The sequence below is a fragment of the Bubalus kerabau genome, chromosome 1, assembly GCF_029407905.1.
Source record: "Bubalus kerabau isolate K-KA32 ecotype Philippines breed swamp buffalo chromosome 1, PCC_UOA_SB_1v2, whole genome shotgun sequence".
NCBI lineage: Eukaryota > Metazoa > Chordata > Mammalia > Artiodactyla > Bovidae > Bubalus > Bubalus kerabau.
The window spans coordinates 208,762,194-208,788,899 of record NC_073624.1 but is presented as its reverse complement, the minus strand read 5'-3'; the positions used below and the strand labels follow the sequence as shown (position 1 = coordinate 208,788,899).

Below are 26,706 nucleotides of genomic sequence, written 5' to 3'. Positions count from 1 at the left end.
TATGAGCCTTTGGACTCGAACTGCAACTTTTCTCTGCAGCTCTCCAGCCTGCTGGCCCACACTGCTGATTTTGAACTGGCCAACCTCCAAAACTGCATGAGCCAATTCTTTAAAAATCAATCTCTCGCTCCCCTTCCCTTTCTCCTCTTCCCTCCTCTTCTTCCTCCTCCTACTGCCCCCTCCTTCTCCTTCTTTCCCTTACTGTTCTCCTTTCTCCTCCTGTTCTTCTTCTCTCTAAGAAGATAGGTAGACAGACAGACAAACACATCTTCTTTATTCTGTCTCTCTGGAAAAGCCCAACTAATATGAGGAGGAGAGAGAATTATAAAATGGAGGGAAGAAAACAGTGTTCTCAGAAATGAATGGTAGTAGACAGCAATGGCACCCCACTCCAGTACTCTTGCCTGGAAAATCCCATGGACGGAGGAGCCTGGTAGGCTGCAGTCCATGGGGTCGCTAAGGGTCGGACATGACTGAGTGTCTTCACTTTCACTTTTCACTTTCATGCATTGGAGAAGGAAATGGCAACCCACTCCAGTGTTCCTGCCTGGAGAATCCCAGGGACGGGGGAGCCTGGTGGGCTGCTGTCTATGGGGTCGCACAGAGTCAGACACGACTGAAGTGACTTAGCAGCAGCAGCAGACTGCAACTGAAAAGAACCAGAGAAGATAGTAAAGGAAGCTGATTTACTGCTGTATGCTGCTCTGAACTCTTTCCCACCACCTTCAGGGATTACTCTGAGGGAGGCAACATACATTAGTCTCTCTCTTATTTTTGCTGATTGTTACTTCCTCCAAGCCTTAGCACAATGCTTGGCACAGAGAAGACACTCAGTAGATACTTGTTGAATGAATGCATAGTGTACTAAATAACTATGGTTCTAAGATGCCATAACAGAGAGGCAAAAATCCAGCAGTGTAAATGACATATGTGTAACAGTCCAGAGGTAGGACTGGAAGGACAGCTGTGCCATCTGCCTCTGGGCTGGATGACTACTGCAATCCCACTCCATAATCAATGGATCCCAAAATCAACCAGGGCAATATGTGGCAGAAGCGACAGTATGTTAGTTCTAAGCCAAGGCCATGTGTTTCTGCTCACCCTACCAACACAGCTGCCACCCTACATGGAGAAGAGCTTGCCCAAGTAGCCATTGGTCCAGAGAACAAGAGACAAGTGGAGCAGCCCTAAACCAGTGCACAGCCTAAAGCAGAGCTGCCTTTTCTGGCCTGAAAGAAAGATCAATGGCTTTTTTTTTTTTGAGATTTTTGGTCACTTGCTATGCAGCATTAATGCAGCAGAAACCTAATGCAGTGGCTATGGACTCAGCCTTAACTGAGGAGTTCTGCTGTTCACTAGGGGAAAATGTACATTCGTATACTACAAGCATTCTATGGGTATAAGAAGGGCCCCTCCCTGGATAAAGCAGAGATAACCCAACCTGTGGGGGACTCCTTTATGAGTCCACAGCATTGTCAAGCCAGTTTAGTTAGCATGAATATAATGTAAGGATGCATGGCTTCCTGGGACTGTCTTGGGTGGAAGAACTGAAGATCAGCTGACCTGGAGCCAGTCACCTTGATGAGAGCAGAAGGGGGTATGGGAGTAGCAACTGTGTTTGGAATGGAGGCATCTGGGGAATAAAGTGCAAGCTGTGGGTTAGAGGAATGATAATAATAGAAAACTCTCTGAAAATCAATTAAAATAGCTACAACAACAACAAAAAGCTTGGAAAGTTTTCCCCATGAGTCAAGAAGTAGTTTTAGTAATAGAAGCCTGAAATAACTGTATATTATCATATTTAAAAGTTATTCAGTGTCTGCTGCTACTAAGTCGCTTCAGTTGTGTCCGACTCTGTGCAACCCCATAGACGGCAGCCCACCAGGCTCCCCTGTCCCTGGGATTCTCTAGGCAAGAACACTGGAGTGGGTTGCCATTGCCTTCTCCAATGCATGAAAGTGGAAAGTGAAAGTGAAGTCGCTCAGTCGTGTCCGACTCTTTGTGACCCCATGGACTGCAGCCTACCAGGCTCCTCCATCCATGGGATTTTCCAGGCAAGAGTGCTGGAGTGGGGTGCCATCGCCTTCTCCTGTTTAGTGTCTACCTGTTGCCAATACACCTGTAGAGAATGAAGCCATTCCTATCTGAATCCTATACAAGATTTGTAATGCATGGGAAAGATAACTGATGCCTCGACCAGATTAATCAAAATTTACTCCTAAAAAAACCATTTTCTCCATGGTGCCTCAGTGCCTGAATATTCAGTTTGCACACCAAAAAGATTTCCAAAGGAAGCAACTCTCTGTGCTACTTGCTGGTTTGACAAATTCTTCTTTGTCAACAAGAATTTAGGTGTACAGCAATGGTATCAAATTTTTTCTACTTGAGAAATTGCTAGAGACCTGCTAGAGGTAAATAACTTTTGAAAGCATAGCAATTTGGGAGTGAACACACATTTTGAAGGGCTTCCCTGATAGCTTAATTGGTAAAGAATCTGCCTTAAATGCAGGAGACCCCAGTTCGATTCCTGGGTTGGGAAGACCCACTGGAGAAGGGATAGGCTACCCACTCCAGTTTTCTTGGGCTTCCCTATGGCTTATCTGGTAAATAATCCACCCACAATGTGGAGACCTGGGTTTGATCCCTGGGTTAGGAAGATCCCCTGTAGAAGGGAAAGGCTACCCACTCCAGTATTCTGGCCTGGAGAATTCCATGGACTCTATAGTCCATGGGATCCAAAGAGTTGGACACGACTGAGCTACTTTCACATACATTTTGAGGTAAGTGAATTAACCCCTGATAAAGTATTGACTGCCTTTTAGAGACCAATTGAGGAAAATAAAAAACAGTTTAAAACATTTCTTCAAGTATGAATGTATTCTAAATTTTACCTAGATTTTTTTCTGACAATTTAAAAACACTTTAAGTTTTACTGTTAAAATTTTAAAACATTTTATGTTGAAAGAACCACGAAGGCCTTCCCTCTAAACAGAATGGTTAATATTTTACATTTGCTCTCTCTTCCCTGCCCTCACCCACCACACATACACTAACATACATAAATTTTGAAACTAAGTTGTCAATATGACATCATAATCCTTAAATATTTCAGCATGAATCTCTAAATAAAGACAATTACCTATATAAACACAATGCCACTATCACACCTAAGAAAAGTAATAATCATTCTACAATCACAACTAATATCCAAGCCACATTTAAATTTTTTAAATTGTCCCCTGAAGATTTCTATGCAGTTTCCCCCACGATCTAATCAAGGTTTGTGAAGTCTTTCTGGAGGTTAACCTGGAAAATCTCCCCTATCTTAACTTCTGTTTGGTTTTGACTTACAACATTGACTTTTGAAGAGTCCAGGCCCGGGGATTTATAGAGTTGTACATTCTTAATGTGTCTGCTTTCTTCCTGATGGTGTTCTTTAACTTTTTTTTTTTTTTTTTTTGTTCTTTAACTTTTAAGCCTAGAAAAGAAAGCTAAGTTGCTCAGTTGTGTCCCACTCTTTGCGACCCCATGGACTGTAGCCTACCAGGGTCCTCTGTCCATGGGATTTTCCAGGCAAGAATACTGGAGTGGGTTGCCATTTCCTTCTCCAGGGGATCTTCCGAACCCAGGGATCAAACCCAGGTCTCCCACATTGCAGTCAGACTCTTGACCATCTGAGCCACCACGGAAGCCTATGTTGCCCTTAAAATGGAAATTAGGTCTGGAAACTTGATTAGTTTTGGGTTAAACATTGTTTGCAAGATTGCTTCAGAGCATTCTGAAGAGTTCCACCTCATGAAGGTTCATCCTCATTCATCTTATGAAGAGGTCCATATGTTGGGTTTTTCCACTACTGGTGACGCTAATGGTGACTGGGTGGAGATGGTGACTGCCATGCCTCCACAGAGAAGCACCTGCCTGGGAACAAAGACTGAGGCAAAGTTTACATGCTAGTGTTTTATGATGAGCACAATCTCATGGGAGCAAAATAAGGGAGGGGGGAAGAATTGAGGCAGAAAAGGAGGGAAACAAATAAAAAGTGATTTATTGCTGAGCTGCCAATGACTGCACAAGTGGCCTGCTTGTCACTTTGTCATGTGGGACATCTTTGGAGTTGCTGCGTGACACCATCACATCCTGGAGGACTCCATAGGAGTGTTGATGCATTTGTACTTCTCGGCTGTGTTACCAGGTGCCTCTGGGCAGCCACTGGAAAAACCAGGGCCTCCATGGGTCCCACTGCTTTGGACCCAGGCATGGGAGCTGCTGCAGCTTTGACTCTGGTAGGTGTAATGACAGCCATGTCAAAGCAGGGAAATCTGTCGTAGGAGGTGAGGTGACAAGCTGGAGGCTGGAGCTTTACAACTGTCATTGGGCCACTTTACCCAGCAATCTGGGCAAGTGGATCCCCAGGGACAGGCAAGGCCACATGCATATGTGTGGGTGGGCATACATTGCATCGGATATCAAAGGAACAACTTTCCCTTTGAAATTAGTAATGATCTGTGGAGTGGTACTCCGCCCCTGTGGGAATAACCTATTTTCCAACTACTTTTCCTGTAGTGATTGTAGTACCATTTGATTATCCTTGCCTGTGGCAGTGATTTTATTGGGAAATCAAAATAAGGGGACTACGTAGGCTCATTGTCACTAGAATATAATTTTTAGGATCCTTCAGGAGCACAACTATTTCATATGTATATGTATGGAGAGCAAGGAGGTGGAATATGAATTATATGAGTTTATATTGTTATTGGTATTTAACAGTGTTTTTCTTAAATCCTCCTTTATTTTTCCCCTTTATTCTGGAAATTCCTCATTTCCAATAAAATGCATGTGCAGTCAGAATAAGAGTGTTTCAGTTCAGATCAGTTCAGTCGCTCAGTCGTGTCCGACTCTTTGAGACCCCATGAATCGCAGCACACCAGGCCTCCTTGTCCATCACCAACTCCCGGAGTTCACTCAGACTCACATCCATCGAGTCAGTGATGCCATCCAGCCATCTCATCCTCTGTTGTCCCCTTCTCCTCCTGCCCCCAATCCCTCCCAGCATCAGAGTCTTTTCCAATGAGTCAACTCTTCGCATGAGGTGGCCAAAGTATTGGAGTTTCAGCTTTAGCATCATTCCTTCCAAAGAAATCCCAGGGCTGATCTCCTTCAGAATGGACTGGTTGGATCTCCTTGCAGTTCAAGGGACTCTCAAGAGTCTTCTCCAACACCACAGTTCAAAGCATCAATTCTTCGGCGCTCAGCCTTCTTCACAGTCCAACTCTCACATCCATACATGACCACAGGAAAAACCATAGCCTTGACTAGACGGACCTTTGTTGGCAAAGTAATGTCTCTGCTTTTTAATATGCTATCTAGGTTGGTCATAACTTTCCTTCCAAGGAGTAAGTGTCTTTTAATTTCATGGCTGCAGTCAACATCTGCAGTGATTTTGGAGCCCCCCAAAATAAAGTCTGACACTGTTTCCACTGTTTCCCCATCTATTTCCCATGAAGTGATGGGACCGGATGCCATGATCTTCGTTTTCTGAATGTTGAGGTTTATGCCAACTTTTTCACTCTCCACTTTCACTTTCATCAAGAGGCTTTTTAGTTCCTCTTCACTTTCTGCCATAAGGGTGGTGTCATTTGCATATCTGAGGTTATTGATATTTCTCCTGGCAATCTTGATTCCAGCTTGTGTTTCTTCCAGTCCAGTGTTTCTCATGATATACTCTGCATATACTCCTTTTCCTATTTGGAACCAGTCCGTTGTTCCATGTCCAGTTCTAACTGTTACTTCCTGACCTGCATACAGATTTCTCAAGAGGCAGGTCAGGTGGTCTGGTATTCCCATCTCATTCAGAATTTTCCACAGTTTATTGTGATCCACACAGTCAAAGGCTTTGGCATAGTCAATAAAGCAGAAATAGATGTTTTTCTGGAACTCCCCTGCTTTTTCCATGATCCAGCGGATGTTGGCAATTTGATCTCTGGTTCCTCTGAATTTTCTAAAACTAGCTTGAACAACAGGAAGTTCACGGTTCACATATTGCTGAAGCCTGGCTTGGAGAATTTTGAGCGTTACTTTACAAGCGTGTGAGATGAGTGCAATTGTGCGGTAGTTTGAGCATTCTTTGGCATTGCCTTTCTTTGGGATTGGAATGAAGACTGACCTTTTCCAGTCCTGTGGCCAGTGCTGAGTTTTCCAAATTTGCTGGCATATTGAGTGCAGCACTTTCACAGCATCATCTTTCAGGATTTGAAATAGCTCAACTGGAAGAGTGTTTAGTTTATCCCAAATAAGCTTCTTTTTCATTGCTGGTTGAATGACCAATTTTATTTAGAGTTGGGCCATGTGTTTCTTTTAAGGTCCAACTTTAGGGCATTTTCCTTTTATGATTTACTCTTATTTCTGAATACATAAACCTTATGGTTCAAAAATCAACACTGTATAAGCACATTTAGTCAGAGAAGTCTCACTCCCATGAACACTATCTCCACTCTGTTCCAATCTACCCCTTATAGGTAATCATTTTTATCAGTTTCTGTTTTCTCTTTTTCTATACTTGGGGGGGGGGCAAAAATAAGCATATGTACATCTTGATTTCCCCTTCTTTCTTACACAAAATGTGACATGGTATATACTCTGTCTTCTTTTTTACTCTTAATATATATCAAAGGACTCATACTATACTTTAAGGTTCATAGATACCTTAAATGCTAAAATTTACTGTTTTCTATCTAAGTTTCTATATCCAAGTATCTATACCTACATTTAAGAAAAATACACTTAGTATCTCAAATGCATTGGTTAGTGTTTGCATGCATGCTAAATCACTTCAATCATGTCCAACTCTTTGTGACACTATGGATTGTAGTTTGCCGGGCTCCTCTAGCCATGGGATTCTCCAGGCAAGAATACTGGAATGGGTTGCCATGTCCTCCTCTAGGAGATCTTCCCGACCCAGGGATCAAACCTGAGTCTCTTACGTCCTCCTACATTGGCATGCAGGTTCTTTACCACTAGTGCCACCTGAGAAGCCCCACTGGTCAGAGTTGGCTAGTCAATGCTGTAGTAACAAACTCAAAATCTTAATGGCCTTAAAGAATAAAAACTGAAAGAATCACTCAGTCATATCTGACTCTTTGTGACCCCATTAACTGTAGAGTCCGTGGAATTTGGAATTCTCTAGGCTAGAATACTGGAGTAGGTAGCTGTTCCCTTCTTCAGGGGATTTTCCCAACCCAGGGATCGAACCTAGGTCTCCCTCATTGCAGGCAGATTCTTTACTGTCTGAGCCACCAGGGAAGCTCAAGAATACTGAAGTGGGTAGCCTATCCCTTCTCCAGGGGATCTTCCCGACCCAGGAATCAAACTAGGGTCTTCTACATTGTAGGCAGATTCTTTTCCAGCTGAGCTACCAGGGAAGAAAGAATCCAAGAAAGGTTGATTTCTTGCTTACACAGTCTTATGTGAGTTTAGCAGTCTTCGCCTTGCAGCCACACGATCTAAAACATGTGTGCTCTGTGGGAGCCAGGTTAGGTAGCCAGGCCTAGAAATAGCCCACACCATAACCCAGTCACATAGCCCCAAACTAATTAAAGGGAGGTTTAAAATGTACTGTCAAGTTCATAAAGAGGAAACAGAAATGGACTTTGGTGAGTATATAGCATTATCTTTCCCATGCCAGTCTTTATTCTTTCATATAAACTCCACAATAGCTCTTCCAGTTAGGTACTTCCCCCTCTCCCCCATCTTACATTTAAGGATGTTGAGGCTCTAAGGCATTATGTGCCTTTCAAAATCATAGTGTGTTGTATGTCACAGTGTGCTGTGTGTCAGAATTAGTTTCATATCCTGGTGTATCTGCCTCCAAAGCCTGTACATTCCATGGCTAAACAGTATCTCCCTACTGAAAAAGCATGGCAAATCCACTTCATTCATATATAAATACAAAATTTGAAGAAACAGAGGTTGGAGCAATTGGTACAGGACAATAAGTATTTAGACTTAATATTTATAAGCTATTTCCGACAAAGAATGCAAGATAAAAATTAAATCTGTATGAACAATAAAAACTAAAACATCACAGGACAAAATGTTTCAGTGACACTGGATGATAAAATAGCTTTATTTATAATTTCTGAATCAAGAGCTAATTGTTATAGGAATTTTTTAAAAATTCAAAGTACAACTGCAAACATTTCTTCTTCCACTTTCTAAGTAAAAGCATCATATATTCTTTGCATGAGAGAAATTATGACTCTGTCAAAACCATTTAGGGTAGCTTTGGGGAATTATCCCAAGTAATCTCCATGGATTTTTCAGTGAAAAACCTTTCCTTTAGAGGAGGAAATAAAACAAATGTTAAAACCACTATGGTTTTCTGTAAAGCAATTATCCTGCAATAAAAAAATAAATTTAAAAAACCCACTATGGCCATTTGGACAATGCCTTTAGTCCCACATTATAACTTATATTTAATGCCTAAGACCAGGTGCAACAATGTTCAATTCCATGTACGTTTTTAATAAGTTATTACAGTACAGTAAACAAAATGAACAAACCTGGGAACTTTAAATGATTTAAATTAAACATTGGCCATTTATATGCAGGGACTGAAGATTCCATGAAAAGATAAGATGGTTCCAGAGGGTGATTTTTCCAGAACAAGGCAAAGCTTACCCTAACCCATGGGTGTGAAACCAACTCATCCTGGCTGTTGATCCAATAGTTTTCACAATAATGTCCTGCAAGCCTCAACATCATCATTAGTGTCTTTCAAACATTTTGGACCCTGACTACAGTAAGAAATATTGTTAGTCATGTATACACACAATAACTCAGAGATACAAGATTTTTTTGAGATAAAATACAAGCAGTAGAGAAGGAAATGGCAACCCACTCCAATATTCTTGTCAGGGAAATCCCATGGACAGAGAAGCCTGGCGGGCTATAGTCCACTGGGTCACTGAGTCACACACGACTCAGCAACTAAACAACTGTGTGCATGGCAGTGGTGGGTGTGAGATAGGTAGTAATTTGATTTTACTTTCAGGAAAGAGGAACAGCTGTCCTTTGGCTGTTTCTTACCACACTTCCTCCCAGTACCTAGTTTATATGAAGGATTGTGCAAAAGTATAGAATCACACATAGGAAACCTTCGGTAGTCACGGATTATTACATAAAATTTACTAAAATAATTAATGTTAAATGTTCATTGAAATTCTGTGGAATTGTCTAATGAAAAAATCAGTTTTTATTTTGTATTAATACTCTGCTTCTAGAGACAGTTAAGTAATAGAATTACAGATTGAAGATTGTCTTTGTAAAATTGTCATTTTTAAAATCTAGCAAACATTTTGTTTTCTTTCTCTACTTTAGGTCAAATCACAGCCAGTTACTGATTTCTCCTGCTTTATCTTTTAAAAAACCTGCTTACAAAAGCCTGTTTTGTTGTAAGAGGGTTAGGCTTTGTGAAGGATGGAAAATAGATGTGGATGTGATGCATGGGTTTTTCTTTCCCTAACATGTCCTGGAAGCCTTTGTTTAATGTAGTCTTTCAACCTCTATGTTGAGGTATGTAAGTGAGAGAACTAAAACCCATCCCAGGCAGTGATGAGGTCTAGCTCTGGCCATGGGAAGCAGTAGCTGACTGTGAGGGCTGGTGGGCAGTTTCCCCATTGCGTATCATGGGAATTCCATGGGCCAAGTGAAGGCCAACATTGTGAACTTTTAACAGTTCCTGTGGCTGATGAGATTGGGTGTGAAAAAGGAAAGTAGAAACACACTCGCTCAGAACTGTTAGTGGATTGGGTAGAAGTGACAGAATCATTAGTGGACTCAGCTTCCTCCATTAATGTGTATACTAGACTATTCTCTTGTATCTCCATTCCTGCTTCATTTTGTAAGGAAAAGTCTGCCCTCTGTTTAGTTCTGTTAACTCTAGCACGTTTATTCTGTATGTAATTGTCATACTTTGGGGGGAAAATCAGAAACAATCTTTATGAAGCTCAAAGAATTTTTAGTGAGTAGAAGAACAGTGATGAGATATTTGAGATATCTTGCCAAAAATGCTTGAGAATGTTACCAGATTAATAATCATATATTTTAGAATGTAGGTTACCCAAAGGAGTAGGGTGACCAGGAATAGCTTTTTTACTCTTGAGAATACTTGGAGAAAGGAAGATATCCTTTGCTTGTGTCAAGGTTGGTGTGGTTGAGCTGTGGGGTCACTGCAAAGCTGCATGTCCCACAGGCCTGTGCTCATCAAAGGTTAAATACCCGAGAGAGAAAGTCCTCTATACTTGGTTCATGGCAGACAGTGTGGGCAGGAGACAAACGCCTTAAGAATTCACCTCTGCTGAGTTGATGTTCTGTCATGTCTACTGTATTCTTGGGCTTCACCTGTATTAACAAGTTTTGTACTGATAAAACCTTCTAAAAGCCTCAGTGAATGAGCTTGTACGTCTTGTATGTGTACAGGAAACCCATCCTGTCTCTTACTGTGATTACTCATGTACAATATCATTGTGTAAAATTGATTAAAAAGGGAGAGCAGTTGAAAAAAAAATACAGGCTGTACACTCTGATCTCCTTCCCTAATCCACCCTATCCCCTATTCATGCTGGCATGACCTGGGTTCACAACCTGCAGGAGTTGTGACCCACAGTTTGAAACCCCTGAGTTACTGCCGGTTCCTTTGGCTGGCCCATCAAATCAGCTTGTATAGTATATTTCTTTTTTCTTTTCTCTCATAGCTCCCAGAGGGAAGAGGGGCCAGGTGCTTGGAAAGGGAACTGTCACCTGGGAGTCAGTAACAAAATCCCAGAGCCTGGAGAACTCAGCACCACTTCTGGAAGTTCCTACAATTGCCCAGACATGACAAGACCCTACTACTTTAATACCATCCTCAAAAATGTTGAGATTCATTTAGCATGTTGTCCTGTTACTAGAAATACCAGATTTAGCAAAACAATTTAAAAAAATCAGGACAGCCAGTAAGATTTTAATTTCAGATAAACAAGGAATAATCTTTTTTTAGTGTATGTCTCATGCAATAACAATTATTCCTTGTTTGTCTGAAGTTCAAATTTAATTGGGTGTCCTGTGTTTTATCTGGCAACTCAACTGGCTGTACACCCTGTCTCTACTTTGAAGTTCCTAAATCTGATGGATGGATGTAGGCTGGACAGGATGTGGGCATTGTTGCTGGGAATAAGGGGGAACATCTGGCTCAGCTTCCTTCTGCTCCCCTCAGTTTTCATTGCTGGCTACACACCCCACAGGCCCTTGATGGACCTCATCTGGAGAGCACCCTCTCAGACAGGGCAGTAGATTGGCGAGATGGCACAAACCCTGTTCCTGCTCTGCCCACTTGACCTTGGGGTCCTCCTGGAGCTTGGCATGCCAGACCTCTGGGATGCATGCTGCACTGCCACTCTAGCTCTGTGGCAAAGGGACAGTCACCAGCCCATCCAGCTTTTGAACGGAACCCCCATCTCTCCTAATAGTCACTCCCGTCTGTGCTAGTGATCTGCTTGGGGAGGGAAAGCCCACTGGGAGGACAGAACTCACTTCCTACTTCCCTCCTCCAGAGCCTACATTCCCAAACTCTCCCTCCTGCCTCCCCTTGCCTCCAATTCTACATATCCCAGAGAAAAGTCTTGCCTTTCAATCAAAGCATATTCTCTGCCCCATGTAGGCCCTCAGAATTAAGACCACTGGACTTGGTTTTTCTTCTCATTTTCCCTCTCCCACTGCCCCAGCAGGAAATTGGTAAATTTGAAATGGCTCACAAATGGATGGTTTAGTGAAATGATTCAATCCTTCCTGTGTCCTTGCTGTTCCAACAGTTCCCTTACATTTGGTTAATAGGAAGGACAAATGTTACCTCCTGGTCAAAGCTTCAGGTCAAGTTCTGAGCTCTGGGGCCCTGAAGGGCCTTCTTCCATGGCCTGGGTTGTTTTGCGAAGCTGCTGACCAGTTTCTTCAATGGGCTGTGAGCAGCCTGAGGACAGAGGCCCAACATCTGTGGAAAAACACATGAAAAGGAGCCTGCCATAGCTGGACAGAGGGGGCAGTTGAAAAGTATGGGCCATGGTCCTCGTTATACCTTCTGTTTTGCTTTCATAAAACTTTTCAGTAAACACATTTTATTTCCTCTATCAAGACCCAGCAAGGTCTGCTGCCATAGCCACATTTCCTTCTGGGGTCTTCTCTCCCTTTGTTAACACTTACTTATCCAGACCTTTCTACCAGGGACATCTGGGTCTTCCAAGATGGCATTACAAAAGAAAGAAAGAAGCTGGGACTTCCCTGGTGGTCCAGTGGCTTCGCTAAGACTTCATGCTCCAATGCAGGTGTCCTGGGTTTGATCCCCGGTCTGGGAACTAGATCCTACATGCCACAGCTGAGTCTGCATGCCACAAGGAAGACTGAAGATCTTGAGTGCCACAACTAACACGTAGTGCAGCCAAATAAATACTTAAAAAGAAACTTATCATTGCTAATGTGTAAATGACTGTCATTGGGATACATTTGAAATTTTGCATTTTAAAGGAACTAACGTATTAGTAAGCTCTGATATATGTGCCTCACATTGTGTCGCATAAGGTTAAGACAGAACTTCCTGCATTCAAGAGTCATACTGGAAGACAAGATTTAAATACATGAAGTCATTTAAAAATGACCTAAAGAGACTGGCAGATAATAAAATGCAATTCAAATGGCTTATAAAGGTCACATAATGACACTGTTTCATCATTTATGAAAAATTTGATAAGGTTATTCCTAAAGTTTATTGATTCCAAATAAATCACCAAGGAGAACTTTCAAATTTCATGTATAATAAAATAACATGGTACTCACTATGTACCAGGCACCATTGCTGGCAACTCCTCCAGTCTTTACAAGAATACCATGAGGTGGCCATTAATCATTTCCCATTTGGCAGGTGGAGGAACTTAGGCATCAAGAGGTTAAAGAATTGCCCATGGGCACAGAACTTTGTGGCGGAGGTAGCAGCTGAACTCAAGGCATAATGATATGCCATGGCATCTCTCAACACATGGCCTAAACTTGCACTTTCCCATACTTTTCAGATCGTGCTTCCTTTAAATGAGAAAACAATGTATTATTCTTGGAGTGCCTACTCTATTTTCCATTACCCCAGACTTGGCCCTCTTGGTTCAATCTTGTAAAATCTACAACCAAGTTTCTAACATTTTCTTGGCTCTATCTCTTCTCTAGGGATCTGGTTGAGTGGACTTTGTAAACTTCACTCAGATTTGAGCCCTAAGTTCTGCCTTATCCACTATATCATGTTTCTTTCTTCTTTTGCTCAAAATTTATCAGGCTAAATCTTCAACATTTTACATTTTTTTTCTACCTTTCTTAATTTCGATTTCACAGCTTGCCTGGGTTTCCATATAGGATTTCACTGAGACTTCGATTTCCTCTGTGGCTGCTCACATCTGCTGCATCCTGCAGCTGTTCATACTCTACTGGGGTCTCTCAAGATACTGCTGGGGGTGAGGTGAAACTGAGAGATGAGGAAAGGAGTAACACTAGGGATAGCTGTACCACAATGAATTCCAAGGCAAAGACAAATCAGTGCTGACAGTGACTGAGGTTTCAAGGAGGAAGACTAGTAATAGAAGCTAGTAATAGAAGACTTCTGAGGACTTTGGTGGGTGGATAAGGAAGATGTGGCACCCCAAGCTGAGGGAGGGAAAATCTATCTGGAATCTCTGTGTTCCTCAGACCAACCATCCATGATCTCTTCCTTGGAAGAAACTGCCTCTTGTTTTCAGGTATTGACAAAGCCCAGAAAAATGCACATCAAATGTTTTTCTTGAAATATTTGCCTCACTCTGGGTTGCAGCTGAGTAAGAGGATCCATTTCATACATCACACCCAATTCTGTACAGAAATTCCAATTGTTTTTTACCCACTCAAGAAGGCATGTGAGAATGCAAGCTTAATATTCCCCCAGACATGACCTCAAATGGATCTGATTTATTTAGAAGCGCCAATCATCTGAAAAGGTCAGTCCTTTAACAGTTACCAGGAATGAAATCAGTGCGTGATACAATGCAGAGGTGATTGTCACATAGCAGTGAAATAACTGGGAGGCGGTAGGCAGAATGGATTATTAACTCCAAGAAGCTAGAGGCCCCTTAAACATTTTTGTTTTTTGCCTTGAACAGTTTCCAGGTGATACCTGATGAGTGTTTGCTGGGAGTGTAGGGTTGCCTTTAACTTCTGTTCTTCCACTATTCTAGAGGAGTCTAGTATTGGTTTGGGGGGCATGGGGGTGGGGAACATGAGTACCACACCTTTGTCACAAAATAAGGTGTAAAACAGCAACTCACATACTGAGCAAAAGATCAGAAATGATACTTTCAAAAAGACTAATGTATGTGTTTCTCTTTTAATGATTAGTAAAGATTATTACTAACAATTATTTAAAATATTTCTAACAATTAGAAACAGTTATTCTGGTTTAAAACCCATTTCAAAAGAAATAAAGGAATTATGATGAAGTTATAGTTTTGCTTTGGAGGTATTTGTTAAAATTGTTTTCCTCAAAAGTACTTCTCAACTGCTCCTACATGAGGAGATGCTTTAAAGGGTTTGATTGGGGTGTATGAAACCTGGTCACTGCAGTCAGGATCAGCATCCAAGCTCCTGGCACCAGGCTCAGTTTAGATGATAAAGATTAGAAATATTCCTATTTGAGCTAGGTTCTACTTCAAGTAGAGAAGGATATATGACCCCTAAACCAGGGATTCCTCTCTCCTGGTTCCCTTCAAAACCTACCTTCAGGAAATACTCCAAATTAATTTTATATACTTCTTGTACTCCTGCACTGTCTTCAGTGTTTTCTTGTAAGTTTTTTTGTTCTTTCTTGATAACCAGTCTCCTCTCTCCTGTGACCTGATACATCCTGAAGGCAAAAGACATCTCTGTTTCAGACTATTCTCCTTTGACTGCCCTTCTCCCTCTCCTCCCCTCTCTGCACCACTTCCCACTAGTGGAGGCCCTACAGGAAAACCTCAGCTTCCTGGCATCAGTATCTGAAGGTTCAAATATTCACTAGGTAACTGGAAAACCCTTTCTGATGGAGCTGGTCTAAAGGAATACTGACTTAAGAATGCTGCTGCTTTAAATGCAAATTCACAGATTTGAAAACCAACCAACCGATCTAGTGACAATCAGAACTTATAATATGGTTAAAGAGAGGTGTTTAAAAGCAGACTGGATTTCTCTATGGCATGATCACACTCTGAGAGTCCTAAAAAAGGAGAGGCCAGGTGAGAAAAGGGAGCAGCTTCCTAAGGGAGGGGATGCTCAGGGCTTTCTCAGTTCTCAGATGGAAAGGGCATTAAGGGGTCCTCCCCTGAAAGCTCAAAACGACTAGCACCCTGGTATACTGATTGCTATCTGGAAACTTCTAAATACCACAGATATTTACATAGCTCTTTTCAGTTCTAAAAGGGTTCCCACAGCCTTGGTTTCATTTGATCCTCATGAATGCCTTGCCAAGAATAAAAGACAGATTTCACAACCTGAGCCTTGGAAAAGGAAACTGAATCTCCCAAGTCCACAGAAATCAGAGGAGCCAGAATCTGAGCTGACAGGTCAATGTTCGCTGCATTGAACAAATTCAGAAACATGTGAGTATTATGAGGTAAGCAAGGTCTCTTCTTGTAAGAAGCTCATAATCTAGTTGGGGAGAAATGCTCCAAATTAATATAATTAAAATAATACTAGGATTAAATAAGGAAAGACCAGACACAAGATAGTAAGTGCATCCTTCACTGTGAAACAAAGCAAGGCAGTGCTATGATTTTAAGTGTACTTAAATAGCTTTCATCCCATGACTAAACTGAAATTCCCAAGTGTCCTCCATCTACCACCCCACCTTCATCCTAAGTCTCTGCTTAATATTCTGGGTTTCACTCGAATTCCCTATGGCACACTACACAGTCTTCAGCTTTACACATCAGCTACAGAGATGTCTGGGCTAGTCACATCCTCTTTAGTCCCATATTTGCAGTATAACTCCAGGCCCCCACACCCAATTTTTAGTTATTTATTTTTAGCCACAAGGGACATAAAAAAGGGAGTGGGGGTTATCTGTCTTCAGTGTTCTAGAAAAGTTCACCCTCACCTCCTGGAAGTGCTAATGGGAGCAGATTTTAGAAAATGGTATAATGATTAAGAAATCACACATGAAGAGAGACTTACAGGTGGAGGGTATTTCAGGAATGAATACCAACCAGGCCAAGGACAGAGTGAGGGAGAAGACAGGAGAAAGTCAGAACATGCCCATGGTCAGGACTGTCTCCATCTGACACAAAGATACATGGTGTGATGATTATGTGCATAACAAGAACAGGGTTAACAGATCATTTAAAATTGGGATTTCCCCAAATCTAGGGGGGCACTGGCCCACATCCACTGTTCCCCAGAAAACACAAATTTCTCCCAAATACCTTTCTTCATCTGAGGATTCTGTAGGCTTTTATGTGGAGGCTGCAGTCCAGTCTCCTTATATTTATTCCTTACATTGCACTGGCAAAAACAGATACTATAGAGTGGAAACAACTTAATATCTATCAACTGATGAATGAATAAACAACATATATACAGTGAAAAGTTATTCAGCCACAAAAAGGAATGAAGTGCTAATACATACTATAACATGGATGAAATCTTAAAAACTACGCTAAGAAGCAGACACATGTCTGATGATATTCATATGAAATGTTCAGAACAGGCTGATAGGGATGTATAGTAAATCAATGGTTCATAGGGGTGAGGGATGCAGGAAAGGAGAGTGACTGCTAATGGACATGCAGTTTCTTTCAAGGGTGATGAAAGTGTTTTGGATAAGTGGTGATGGTTGTGTAACTGTATCAAGTATGCTGAAAATCACTAAATCATACATTTTGGAAGAATTAAAAAAAAAAACAAGTATGCATTGTTAGAATTTTATTTTAAATTTAAGGAAAATTGGGGGAACTTAACTGTATTAACCTGATATTTGCCTGGGAACATTAGAAACATCAAAAATAAAATAAGTATAACTAAAAAAACTAGGGGCTTCCCAGGTAGCTCAGTGGTAAAGAATCCAGTTGCCAATGCAGGAGATGCTGGTTTGAATCCTGGGTCAGGACGATTCCCTACAGAAAGAAATGGTAACCCACTCCCAGTATTCTTGCCTGGAAAATTCCTTGGACAGAGAAGCCTGGTGGGCTACAGTTCACATGATTGCAAAGAGCTGGACACAACTGAGCAAGCATGCATGCATGCACAAAAAACTATCCAAAAAACATGACAAATGGCAAAGAAACAAAGACCAAAAAATGAGGGAAGTGGAAGGTAGTCAAATGAGTCCCAACATATACAAAACTGGTATTCCTAAGATGGGAATAGAACAAATGAAACAAACAAAAAGTACTAGACTGAAACTTTTCAGAATTAAGCATAAGAATAGTAACCAACATTTACTGAGCACTTACTATGTATATTGCACATAGTTTGAGCATCAATTCATGTCAGAAGGTCAAAAGGTTGAGCAAGGCCCACAAATCTTGAGCAAGTGTCCTCCAAGACTTTCGTCCTTTAAATAGAAAAGCTGAAACTATTTTCATTTGTGCTCGTGGTTTGCTATCTGACAGAAACCTTTTCCTAGTTCAGTAAATTCCAGGAAGGAACTGGCTGGCCAAGCTTGAGTCCTTTGTGACCCAATTCCTATGGTTAGGGTATGAGCTGTAACGACTGGCCCAGGTTGGGAAGAGACAGAGAGAAGCGCAGCATGAAGTAATTGGGAGATGAACCTTGAGGAGTGCGTTGATTGATTAGAGGTGGAAACTTTGTGAAGGACTTGGAATTCTGGCACAAGTATTTCGTGGGATGATGGAGCCACTCACTGAGAAGGGGAATGCTGGGAGAGGAGCTGGGAGGAATACTGTGAGTCAGTTTTGGACACTTGCATTAGAGCTGTCTGTGAGGGGACCCAGTTGAGATGTCCAAGCATGTAGCTGGATAAATGGGCCTGGAGGATGAGGAGAAGAGGCCTGGGGGCTTATTTGTAGAGTTGATAATGGAAGCCAAGTGACTCATACTGGGGTTGAAAGCAGCTTCTGGCAGGAAAGAACTCTCCTGAGAGGTTCCCTTTGTCTCGACATTGATAGCTTATGGTGAACAATGTGGGATTTGTGATCTCTGAAGATCATTTAGCTTTGGGACCAGGGACCTGGCTTGATCACTTAAGAGCTTTTGTGTAGCAGAGTTTTATTAAAATGAAAAAGGGACAGAGAAAGCTTCTGACATACACATCAGAAGGGGGAATGGAGAGAGCCCCCCTTGCTAGTCTTAACAAGGGAGCTATATACTTTTTAAATTGGTTATTACAGTAAATCAAAAGAATGTCTCAAGGTTGTAAAGGTCTTACCAGACCCACTCCCATAATTTACATCTTAAGATAACAGGTTTCAGTTCAGTTCAGTTCAGTCGCTCAGTCGTGTCCAACTCTTTGCGACCCCATGTACTGCAGCATGCCAGGTTTTCCTGTCCATCACCAACTCCCAAAGCTTGCTCAAACCAATGTCCATCGAGTCAGTAATGCCATCCAACCATCGCATCCTCTGTCATCCCCTTCTCCTCCTGCCTTCAATCTTTCCCAGCATCAAGGTCTTTTCCACTGAGTCATTTCTTTGCATCAGGTGACCAAAGTATTAGAGCTTCAGCTTCAGCATCAGTCCTTCCAATGAATATTCAGGACTGATTTCCTTTAGGACTGACTGGTTGGATCTTCTTGCAGTCCAAGGGACTCTCAAGAGTCTTCTCTAACACCACAATTCAAAAGCATCAATTCTTTGGCTCTCAGCTTTCTTTATATCGGGAACTGAAACAACTCTGTGCCCCTATTTCAATGATTAACTGAGATTATTTCCTTTTTTCCCCTCTACAAACTATCATGGCTGAGCAGAATCTTCAGAGATAGCTTTGCAGGGAAACTGAATTCACTGTCTCCTCAGATTGCCAGCACTCTGATTAAAAGCAACTTTCCTTTTACAAACATTTGTCTCTTTCTCGAGTAATGATTTTTGGACAACGAGGATCCAGACCTAAGTTCGGTAACAGCATTACATAAACAGAAAGTGTTGGGTACAGAATAAAAGGGAAGAGGAAGAAGCTGGTTAGGGTTGAGAAGGAGTAGTCAGAGAGGGAGGAGGGCACCCAGGAGAGCGTGGTGGCAAGGGAATTAAAGGGGAATAGTGTTAGAAGAAGAGGTGCATAGTCCAGTGTCTTACAAGTTGCTAAGAGGTAAAATAAGATAAGAGGAGAAAACGGATATGGCCATTTCTTTATGGGCCAGAGTTTTACAATATATTCCAGAATAGAAGAACATGTCCAAATAGCAAATATACAAACTGACTTTTGTACCTATAGGGCTTTGGACTAAAATCAATACAAAGAATACTTGATAAGATAAAGAGGAGTCTATTAAATTATAAAAGAGGATCTAGTTTCTAAAATGAATCCCAAATAATTATCATCTGAAAAATACATGTTGGAAAAAATATACTTGTGAAAACATTCAAGAAAACATCGAAAAACAAGGTAATGTGGAAGACTTAAGATGGTGTTGGCACAATGTGAAGAAAAGGATCCTTCCGCCTGCTGGAGTGAAAGCAGTGACACCATTTGGTAGATCTACTGACATCATCATCAAAAGCCTTCAACAGTGAGCACAACCTTTTAACAACTGTTCCAGGGGTTTTATCCTGAGGAAATAATTAGGGATGTGCACAGAGATTCATCTACAAGTGACTCCACAGAAATGAAAAGCTGGAAACAAACCAAATGTACAAAATCAGGTAAAATAATTATGGTACATTTATACAATGGGAGACCACACAGTCATTAAAAATGCCATAGAAGTGTATTTTCTGACATGAAAAAATGTTTGCAATATATAAAGCAATAAAAGCTAATTATAATATGAACTCAAATATGCATATATATGAACAGAACAAATTGATTATTTCTGGCTGCTGGCTTTACATATGGTTTTTATTTTGCTTATTTGTGACTTACTATTTTAAGATGCTCACTCCTTGGAAAAATAGCTATTAACAAGCCTAGACAGTGTATTAAAAAGCAGAGAATCGCTTGGCCAACAAAAATCCGTACAGTCAAAACTATGGTTTTTCCAGGACTCATGCATGGATGTGAGAGTTGAACCATAAAGAAGGTTGAGCGCCAGAGAAGTCACGCTTTCGAACTGTGGTGTTGGAGAAGACTCTTGAGAATCCCTTGGACTGCAAGGAGATCAAACTAGTCCATCCTAAAGGAAATCAACCATGAATATTCATTGAAGGACTGATGCTGAAACTGAAGCTCCAGTGCTTTGACCAGTAGATGCGAAGAGCTGACTCACTGGGGAAGACCCTGATGCCGGGAAAAACTGAGGACAAGAGAAGGGGGCAGCAGAGGAGATGGCATCACTGACTCAACGGACATTAGTTTGAGCAAATTCAGGGAGATAGTGAAGGACACAGAAGCCTGGCATACTGCAATTCACAGGGTCTCAAAGAGGCGGACAGCTGTTGTTAGCAGCTGAACAACAACAAAATTTTTCTGTAATGAATATATACTTTTATAATAACTTTAAAAAACTTGGTAATTATATAAAGGTGAAAGAAGAAAAGAACAAGTTCACTAGAATTAAACCATGCTGTGCTGTGCTTAGTCATTCAGTTGGGTCCATTTCTTTGCAACCCCATGGACTATAGCCTGCCAAGCTCCTCTGTCCATGGGGATTCTCCAGGCAAGAATACTGGAGTGGGTTGCCATGCCCTCCTTCAGGGGATCTTGCCAATCCAGAGATCAAACCCAGGTCTCCCACATTGCAGGTGGATTAAGCCTGAATTAAACCATAACTGATCATTAATACATAAGCAAATCATGAAGTGTGAACATTTATTCTGAGTTAACTATACTTAGTTTTTCTGCTATCAGAGTTAGTAAGGCCTAAAATAGAAACTGGCTTGTGTTACAGAAAATAAAGTTACATACTTGTCTTTGAACTGTGAAATCTGTACATGTTACATATTTATATGTATGTATAGAGAAAATATTTGGAAAGATATCCACTAAATTTGAAAGTGGTTCCTTTCAGCAGGATAAGATAAGTGGAGGTGGGAAATAATTAACTTTTCCTTTGAACAAGTCTATTGTCTGAAAAATAATAACAAGCATGCAAAAAGTTTAAGTACATTTAAAAAGAAAAAGTGGTTGTAATTTTGAAAATATTTAGAAACATGACAGTATTTATGGTATGATGACAAAAATATCATATACAAAATATGCATAGTATGCTTAACACTATGTTCATGTATCTGCAGGTAAGAAAGGCCTAGATAACAATACTCCATCATGAAAATAATTGTTCATTCATCATTCATTTCACAAATGTTTGCTGAGCACCTACTAAGTGCTGAGCACACCCTTGTCCAGGCACTTGGGATATAGCAAGGAACCAAACAGCCAAACATGCCTCCACTCAGGGAACTGACATTCAAGCAGGCAGAGGCAGACAGGAAGTAGTAAAGCATAATAAATATGGAAGGAGTTGATAAGTGCTACTGAAAAAATGGAGCAGAGTAAGGGAGAGTAACTGTAGTGTTGGGAGAAGACTCTTAAGAATTCCTTGGACTGCAAGGAGATCAAACCAGTCAATCCTAAAGGAAATCAATCCTGAATATTCATTTGGATGGACTGATGTTGAAGCTGAAGCTCCAATACTTTGGCCACCTGATTCAAAGAGCCAACTCATTAGAAAAGACCTTGATGCTGGGCAAGATTGAAGGCAGGAGGAGAAGGGGATGACAGAGGATGTGATGGTTGGATGGCATCACTGACTCAATGGACATGAGTTTGAGCAAGCTCCAGGAGATGGTGAAGGACAGGGAAACCTGACAGGCTGCAGTTGATGGGCTGCAAAGACTCAGACACGATTGAGCGACTGAACAACAACAAAGGGATACTGGCAATGCTGTGGTAAGGGCCAGGGTTTAAATAGGTTGGTCAGGGAAGGCCTCACTGAGAAGGTGACATTTGAGGAAATATCTGAGAGTAATGAAAATATCCAGAATAGGAGCATTATAAGCAGAGAGATCAAATTGCAACATCTGTTGGATCATATAAAAAGCGAGAGTTCCAGAATAACATTTACTTCTGCTTTATTGACTACACCAAAGCCTTTAACTGTGTGGATCACAACAAACTGTGGAAAATTCTTCAAGAGATGGGAATACCCGACCACCTTACCTGCCTCTTGAGAAATCTGTATGCAGGTCAAGAAGCAACAGTTAGAACTGGACATGGAACAATGGACTGGTTCCAAATTGGGAAAGGAGTATGTCAAGGCTGTATATTGTCACCCTGCTTATTTAACTTCCATGCAGAGTACATCATGCAAAATGCTGGGCTGGATGAAGCACAAGCAGGAATCAAGATTGCTGGGAGAAATATCAGTAACCTCAGATATGCAGATGATACCACTCTTATGGCAGAAAGTGAAGAGGAATTGAAGAATCTCTTGATGAAAATGAGAGCAGGGTGAAAAAGTTGGCTTAAAACTCAACATTAAAAAAAAAAAAAAACCACAAAGATCATGGCATCCAGTTCCATCACTTCATGGCAAATAGATGGGGAAACAATGGAAAACAGTGACAGACTTTATTTTCTTGGGCTCCAAAATCACTGCAGATGGTGAGTGCAGCCAAGAAATTAAAAGACACTTCCTCCTTGGAAGAAAAGCTATGTCAAACATAGACAGCATATTAAAAAGCAGAGACATTACTTTGCCAACAATGGTCTGTCTAGCCAAAGCTATGATTTTTCCAGTAGTCATGCATGGATGTGAGAATTGAATCATAAAGAAAGCTGAGCACTGAAGAATTGATGCTTTTGAACTGTGGTGTTAGAGAAGATTCTTGCAAGTCCCTTTGACTACAAGGAGATCAAATCAGTCAATCTTAAAGGAAATCAGACCTGAATATTCATTGGAAGGACTGATGCTGACGGTCCAATGCTTTGGCCACCTGATGTGAAGAACTGACTCACTGGAAAAGACCCTGATGCTGGGAAAATTCGAAGGCAAGAGGAGAAGTGGCTGACAGAGGATGAAATGGTTGGATGGCATCACTGACTTGATGGACATGAGTTTGAGCAAGCTCCAGGAGTTGGTGATGAATAGGGAAGCCTAGCATGCTGCAGTCCGTGGGGTTGCAAAGAGTCAGATATGACTGAGCAACTGAACTGACTGATGAACTGATAAGCAGAGAGAACAGCTAGAGCTTTTGCACTAGAAATATTCCCCAAGGAATAGCAATGAAGGTAGTGGCTGAGACAGAGTGAGCAAAGCCCATTAGGAGTAAGCAGGCCAGTTGGTATTGGGCTCTGTAGTCTACTGAAAGGACTGGCTTTTTATTCCAATTGAACTGGGGATACACTGTGGGGTTTTAAGCAGAAAAATGCCAGGATCACTCTGACTGCTGTGTGAAGACCAGGCTACTGGAGGAGGGAAGTAAGGACAGAGGGACCTGGGTTGTCCAGGTGTGGGATGAAGGTGGCTGTGAGAATACCGAGGTATTGAACCTGAGACACGGTTTGAAGACAGAGCCAAGAGGATTTTCAGACAGATTGACAGGGGTTGTAAGAGAGGAGTATGAGGATGGCTCTCAGCATTATGGCCTGAACAAATGAAGTGGCATTACCATTAATTCCAATAAGAAAGCCAGCTGAGTGGAGTAAATTTGGGGTTGTGAAAGTATCAGGAAGTTATCTGTAGAACTGTATTATATGAGGGTGACAGCAATATAAATTTTGTCTTAAGACTGTTTCTAATATTATGCTGCTACTGCTAAGTCACTTCAGTCGTGTCTGACTCTGTGCGACCCCATAGATGGGAGCCCACCAGACTTCCCCATCCCTGGGATTCTCCAGGCAAGAACACTGGAGTGGGTTGCCATTTCCTTCTCCAATGCATGAAAGTGAAAAGTGAAAGTGAAGTCGCTCAGTCGTGTCCGACCCTCAGTGACCCCATGGACTGCAGCTCACCAGGCTCCTCCGTCCAAGGGATTTTCCAAGCAAGAGTACTGGAGTGGGGTGCCATTGCCTTCTCCTCTAATATTATGACATCTTTCCAAATAAAAAAAATCATTTCAAGACTCCTGACTTAGTAACTATTACATTCCCAGTACTGTAAATATGCAACTTGGTCACTGCTAATATTCTGGAGAAATTGTGTGGGTAGAAGATATTCCAGGAAACTGGAACCTAGGTTACAATTTTCAAAAGCGTGGTGGGGTGGGGTGGGGTGGGAAACAGAGGCTGTAAATCTTTCCATAATCTTGGCGAGATTCTAGAACATGTCATTAAATGGATGACATATGATTGCCTAAAATTAGTAGTAGTTCCTATTGGACTCAGTCTGATGTTAACAGCAAGTCAGATTAACGTATGTACTAAAAAACCCAGTCTTCTTCCTACATGTCTTCATTACTACTCATACAGAATACTTTACCTCTGCCACCAAATGCATGGGCGTTTTCTCCCACCAAGCAGTTCTCTGGGATACCAGCTGGTTGTCCTACAATTTAACTCAATTCTGACACAATCTGAAATAATATCAGATAACACAGGTTAGGGACCAGTACCATGAGACTGACTCTAATTCAGATGCCAATTACAAGTAGTAAGTCACCAAGTTACTCCTAACTTCTGTTCTACCTGGAGGTTCCTGTGACTTCGTACCCGGAGGATTCAGTAATTTGCTAGACCAACTCACAGAACTCCGGGAAACACCCATGTTTATTAGTTTATTAAACGATATAGATGAATGCCAGATGATATACAGAGGTCAAGGCCTGGGGTGGGGGATATGGGGGTGGGGGTAGGGGAAAGGCATGGGGGGGCAGGTCCCAAGCACAGGAGCTTCTGTCTTCCTGAGTTGAGGGTGTTGCACCCTCCCAGTGTGTGGATGTGTTCACCAACCTGGAAGCTCTGTGAACCCCATTTTGTTGGAATTTTAAAGGATGCTTCATCACCTAAGCATGATTTATCATTAGCTCCATTTTCAACCCTTCTCTCATCTCAATACAATGGCAAGGGTAGGGGGTGGCATGAGAGTGAAATCAAACTCGCTCAGTAGTGTCCAACTCTTTGCAACCGTATGGACCATAGTCCATGGAATTCTCTATGCCAGAATACTGGAGTGGGTAGCCTTTCCCTTCTCCAGGGGATCAAATTCAGATCTCCGGCATTGCAGGTGGATTCTTTACCAGCTGAGCCACAAGGGAAGGCTTCCCACAGGAAAGGTGCAGGAGGGAGATGCTAAAAAAATTCCAATTTTCTAATCGGGGCTTGATCTTTCCAATGATCAGCTCCCATTCAGAAGCTGTCTAGGAGCCCACACAAAGTTGTTCATTAGAAGAAATGACATTCCTATCACCCAGGAAATGCCAAGGGTTTTTGTGGCCTTGTGGCAGGAACTAAGGTCAAAGGTCAAATATTATAACAAAAGAGCCTCCTAGTACTCTTATCACATATGAAAATTCCAAGGATTTTAACAGTTCAGTATCAAAGAAGATATTCCAGAAGACTACAGACTAAGTTCCAGTTTTCAGTAAAAGGGGAAAAAAACAAAGGTTGCAAAGTCATCCACAGCCCTGGCAAAATTCTAGAACATGTCATTAAGTAGACGACATATGAACAAAAATTAGTAGTAGCTCCTTTTGCATGCAGTTTTAAGTCAAGAACAGGTCTGACCAATACATTTAGAGAAAAATCAACCAGGGCAATTTTGGAAACTGGAAGTCTAATGTTTGAAGGTGTGGAAAGGTTCAACAGGAGACTGTTTGCACACGATAGTGGCAACACAGGTTAGTGTCACAGACTGGAAGGTTCGCTATCAGCCCCTCTCACTCTAGCCATCTAACCTCTGCAAGACTTCTGTGCTGCTCAGAGAACGGTAACCATGGTTCAGACTTGTGAGTACTAACACTGATACTTGACAAGGGCTTCGCACAATGCGTGTAGAACAGAGTTGTCCTGGGGGTGGGAGCGGGAGTAGAGCTTACTGTATGAGTAGTCTCTTTTCAGACCCAAGGAAGGTCCTGCCTCCGTTAGAGATGCAGCGAGAAAAGTAAGCAATAAACAAAACAGCTTTCTTCTAGTACTGCTACAGAGCTCTCAGCGTAGGAACGGGTGAACACAGGCCTTGGTGCTTCCAGAATTGCTTCTCACCAGGACTCGAATCCAGAGAGTGGGCCAGCTTAGGCCTTCTTCAGAACCCCAAAGAGGCAGGTTGTTGTGACAGTAAAACCGAGGGGACCTGGCGAGACTGCCCCTTGCCGACTCCGCCCCCACTTCCGGGTTCTAGCTCCGCCCCCTTCCCGCCCAAGTCCAGCCTGGCGAAGCTGTCCAAGCACCAAACATCACCACCGGGCCGAGGTGTCAGGCGCATGCGCTCTTCTTCCCGCGCGGCTCGACGTGACGCGAGCTCCGGCTTTCCGCCACACTCTGCCCCGCCCCTTCTTGCCCAGCCTTTACTCTTGTCCCCATGTCCTTTCTCACCCGCACTCTGTCCTGCCCACACCTCTTCTCCAGTTCTGTGAATAGTAACTGCAG

General features: G+C 42.0%; 1 long non-coding RNA gene across 6 annotated transcripts; it reads right to left on the bottom strand.

Moving 5' to 3' along the window:
- Positions 1-207: 207 nt before the first annotated feature.
- On the bottom strand, positions 208-26,632 carry LOC129631093 (uncharacterized). Of its 6 annotated transcripts, XR_008703888.1 has the most exons (6): positions 26,157-26,632; positions 24,602-24,695; positions 14,815-14,941; positions 11,349-12,022; positions 1,564-1,633; positions 208-649 (listed from the first exon to the last, which is right to left on the bottom strand). It is a non-coding gene; the product is annotated as an uncharacterized LOC129631093 (long non-coding RNA). The 6 variants fall into 6 exon arrangements; XR_008703890.1 differs by lacking the exons at positions 208-649; positions 1,564-1,633 and adding an exon at positions 12,862-13,104 and having other exon boundaries at positions 8,112-12,022; XR_008703891.1 differs by lacking the exons at positions 208-649; positions 1,564-1,633 and adding an exon at positions 8,112-10,398 and having other exon boundaries at positions 11,885-12,022; positions 26,157-26,631.
- Positions 26,633-26,706: the final 74 nt, after the last annotated feature.